The sequence below is a fragment of the Homarus americanus genome, unplaced genomic scaffold (assembly GCF_018991925.1).
Source record: "Homarus americanus isolate GMGI-L3 unplaced genomic scaffold, GMGI_Hamer_2.0 scaffold25860, whole genome shotgun sequence".
Taxonomy (NCBI): Eukaryota; Metazoa; Arthropoda; class Malacostraca; order Decapoda; family Nephropidae; genus Homarus; species Homarus americanus.
In genome coordinates, this window is record NW_024724693.1 from 632,042 (window position 1) to 637,094 (window position 5,053).

Below are 5,053 nucleotides of genomic sequence, written 5' to 3' on the forward strand. Positions count from 1 at the left end.
TGTGAGGAGGCACACAACGCGGGCGTGAGTGGTGTGTTGTGAGGAGGCACACAGCACGGGCAGTGAGTGTGTGTGTTGTGAGGAGGGCACACAACGCGGGCAGTAGAGTGTGTGTGTTGTGAGGAGGCCAACGCGGGCAGTAGTGTGTGTGTGCTGTGAGGAGAGCACACAGCAGCGTGGGGAGTGTGTGTGTTGTGAGGAGAGCACACAACGCGGGCAGTAGAGTGTGTGTGCTGTGAGAGCACACAACGCGGGCAGTAGAGTGTGTGTGTTGTGAGGAGAGCACACAACGCTGCTAGAGTGTGTGTGTTGTGAGGAGGCACACTTGGGCAGTAGAGTGTGTGTGTTGTGGGGAGAGCACACAACGTGGCGTGGAGAGTGTGTGTGTTGTGGGGAGAGCACACAACGGCAGCACGGAGACACTGTAGAGAGCCACAGGTTGTAAACACGAGCGGCTTCCTTCCATGAATGTTGACACGCGAGAAACCTATCAGGGCAATGATGGCGCGTACACACACACACACACACACACACACACACACACACACACACACACAAGGTTATGTAACCTTCCCTTCACCTCTACAACCCACGTTCCCTCCACCCTCCTTTCCCCTCCGCCCCTCCTTCCCCTCCGCCCCTCCTTGCCTCCCCCTCACCACAAAATCAGGCATATATATATATATAATAAACATACCCTTTTCCTTTTTATGTGGCTGGCAGTATTATATTTTCTCTCTCTCTCTCTCTCATATATATCATGATGGCTCTACGGGTTGACTCACAGCCATCAATATCCACCACTGTTACCTTTCTGTTCTCACCTGTGTGGATGGATGTGTTTGGATGAAGGGGAGCCAACATGGGTGGTGTGGGGTAAAGTGGTTAGATGGGTTTGAGGAGGTCGGTGTATCGGTGTGGAAGAGATGGATGTGTATGGAGGGGTTGTGGGGATGAGGTGGAGAGAGGGGTGGGAGGTGGGAGAGATAGAGGTAGATGAGGTGGAGAGATAGAGGTAGATGAGGTAGAGAGAGGTGGGGATGAGGTGGGAGATGGGGATGAGGTAGATAGAGGTGGATGAGGTGGGAGAGAGAGGTGGATGAGGTAGAGAGAGAGGTGGAGGAGGTAGAGAGAGAGGTGGATGAGGTGGGAGAGAGGTGGATGAGGGTGGAGAGATAGAGGTGGATGAGGTGGAGAGAGAGGTGGATGAGGTGGATAGAGAGGTGGGAGGAGGTGGAGAGAGAGAGGTGGATGAGGAGAGATAGAGGTGATGGAGAGATAGAGGTGAAAAGGTGGAGAGATAGAGGTGGATGAGGGAGAGAGAGGTGGATGAGGTGGAGAGAGAGGGTGGGATGAGGTGGAGAGATAGAGGTAGATGAGGTGGGAGAGATAGAGGTGGGATGGGGGTGGAGAGATAGAGGTAGATGAGGTGGAGAGATAGAGGGGAGATGAGGTAGAGAGAGAGAGGTGGATGAGGTGGGAGAGATAGAGGGATGAGGGGGAGAGATAGAGGTGGATGGAGGTGGGAGAGAGAGGTGGATGAGGTAGAGAGAGGGGAGGAGGTGAGAGAGAGAGGTGGATGAGGTGGAGAGAGGTGGATGAGGTGGAGAGATAGGGGGATGAGGTGGGAGAGAGGTGGATGAGGGGGGAGAGAGGGAGGGAGGTAGAGAGAGAGAGGTGGATGAGGTGGAGAGATAGAGGTGGGATGAGGTGGAGAGATAGAGGTAGTGGGTGGGAGAGATAGAGGTGGATGAGGTGGAGAGAGAGAGGGATGAGGTGGGAGAGAGAGGGAGGAGGTGAGGAGAGAGAGAGGTGGATGAGGTGGAGAGAGAGGTGGATGAGGTGGAGAGATAGGGATGGAGGTGGAGAGGTGATGAGGAGGAGAGAGGGTGGGAGGGGTGGAGAGAGAGAGGTGGATGAGGTGGAGAGAGAGGTGGATGAGGTGGGAGAGAGGGGGAGGAGGTAGAGAGAGAGAGGGGGATGAGGTGGAGAGAGAGAGAGAGGGGTGGATGAGGTAGGACAGAGAGGTGGGAGAGGTAGAGAGAGAGGTGATGAGGTGGATGAGGTGGAGAGAGAGGTGGATGAGGTGGAGAGGAGGTGGAGAGAGAGGTGGATGAGGTGGAGAGTGAGGTGGATGAGGTAGGAGAGAGAGAGGTGGATGAGGGGGGAGAGAGAGGTGGGATGAGGGAGAGAGAGGTGAGTGAGGTAGAGAGGAGAGGTGGATGAGGTAGAGAGAGAGGTGGATGAGGTAGAGAGAGAGATGAGGTGGAGGGAGGGAGGTGGATGAGGTAGAGAGAGAGAGGTGGATGAGAGAGAGGTGGATGAGGTAGAGAGAGGTGGATGAGGTGGGAGAGGAGGTGGATGAGGTGGGAGAGAGAGGTGGATGAGGTAGAGAGGGGATGAGGTGGGAGTGAGGTGGGATGAGGTAGAGAGAGAGAGGGTGGATGAGGTGGAGAGAGAGGTGGATGAGGTAGAGAGGGGGTGGATGAGGTAGAGAGAGAGGATGAGGTAGAGAGAGAGGTGGATGAGGTGGAGAGAGAGGTGGATGAGGTGGAGAGTGGGGTGATGAGGTAGAGGTTACTTCTTCCCATCTCCCTTACTCTACACTACCTAAACTACCCACTCTACCCCTCCTTTCTTCTTTCCTTCCTTCCTCCCTCCCCACTCTCCTTACCTATCTATTCTCCCTTTCCTCCCCACATATGAACAGCCCCTCCTTTCCCCCTCCCCTATAAATGACCAGCCCTCTCCCTTCTCCTTCCCATCAAAGATCAGCCCTCTTTCCCTCCCTCTCCTACAAATGACCAGCCCTCTCCCTTTCCCTCCCTCTCCTACAAATGGACCAGCCCCTCCCTCCCTCTCCCTTATCCTCTCCCACAAATGACCAGCCCTCTCCTTCCATCGTAGCCAGGCCTAAAACCTACCTGTCCTTCCTCTCCTGACCCTCCCCCACCCCAAGTGAGAGGACGTTGTCTTCATGTAGTTGCACCGTCAGTCATAACAATAATGCCAGAAGGACCTTACTGTAGGGCCCCCTCTCTCCATGTATCTCTCTCCCCCTTCTCCCTTGCTCTTCCATGGTCACTCCCCCTCTCCCCATGGACACCCATCCTTCCCCCAGCCCCATGGACACCACCCCACCCCAGCCCCCATGGACACCCACCACCCCAGCCCCCATGGTCACCCACCCCCCCCAGCCCCCCATGGACACTCACCTCACCCCCAGCCCCATGGCTCACCCCCAGCCCCCATGGACACCTCTCCCCCCAGCCCCATGGTCACCCACCCCCCCAGCCCCCATGGACACCCCTCCCCATTCCCCATGGTCACCCTCCCTCATCCCAACAATGATCTATACTGTGAGACTGGGGGTCTTTATGGTCACCAGGACTCTAGACACCCATTAACATACAAAAAAATACTTGCTTCCCCACACACACACACACACAAACAACTACAGAAACACACACACACACACAAACAATTACAGCAAAAAACACACACACACACACACACACAAAACAACTACAGCAAACACACACAAACAACTGCAGCAAACAAACACACAAACACCAAACATGGAGGGGACGGACAAACACCAGAGTTAAAACACAAGTTAATACAGTAAGACCAAACCTTAACTCATTACTAACTTAGATTACAGAATTAATAAACTCTGTAACGCGTCCAGGTGTTGTGGGGACAGGTGAAAGTTAATTACTGTACTTCTGTTTTCAAATCCCACTTTGAGTAACAATACGATAATGATAATGATAATGATAATGATAATGATAATGATAATGATAATGATAATGCGAATAAACATTACACTCCCATTACTTTTATAAATATTGTTGAAGGAATAACCACACACACACACACACACACACACACACACACACACACACACACACACACACACACACACACATTATATGAGAGCCCAAGTTGACCCTCATAAACTTCCCACAACTTTCAATATAAACAACATTTTTTCACTTACTTTTTGTGGTTATTATTTAATTTGTTATTATTTTCATTATCACTTATCATCTATATCATTATTACCATCTTTACATAAATATCATCATCAGTTGTATTAACGTTATCAACAATTAAAATAACATTAAAAGGTTATCATTGTTTTCGTCATTGTCATCAGTAGTGTAATTAAGGCTTTTATATCTATTATCGTTATTTGTTATGATTCTAATTACGTTTTATCAATGTATGTGTCTCTCTCTCTCCTTCTTTATTAACGAGGACAAGCCCTCTCTTCCCTCCCCTGCAAGATCGTACAGTCTTTTTTTTTTTTTTTTTTTTTTTTTTTTTTTCTCTCCTTTCTCCCCTCATTTCCCTTCCATAGAAACCTTCTCCCCATTCCTTCTCTTCTCCTTTCCCCTCCTCTCCCCACCACGTGTCCTCCTCCCCTTCCTCATGACAACCTTCTTTCTTCCTCTCCCTCGCATTCCCTCTCTTCCCGCATGAGCACCTTCTCTATTCCATCTCCCTCTCGTGTCCTTTCCCCTTCCCTCCCAGGAGACCGAAACCTCCTCCCCTTTCCAAGAGACCACCTTCTCTCCTTTTGTCCCTGCAGACCACTTCCCTCCCTTTCACTTCCTGGCAGAGACCATTTCTCCCACCCCTTCCGTCAAGGCCACTTTCCTCCCCTTCCGTCAAAAGATATTTCCCCTTCCAACCCCTCCTCCTTCTTGTCTCAGGAGAGTGCTTATCTCCCCCACTCTCCCTTCCTTCATGTCCCAAGGGGTACCTTCCTCCCCTTCCTCTCCTACAAACGCTCCCCTCCCCAACTTTCACTCTCCTCCTTTCCCATCTTCACTCTCCCTTCTCCCAGGTCCCAGGAGTATCTTCACCCAAGTCGGGAGGAGGTGGGGGAAGGACAGGACACAGTAGCGGACATCATGATGAAATTTATCACTCTCTCTATGCTAGAACAATAAGGAGGAGACGTGTCCCATTCCAGCGTCCCGAGGAGGGAGGGAGGGAGGAGGAAGGAGGAGGGAGCACTGTTACCTCCTCCTTCCCTTCTACT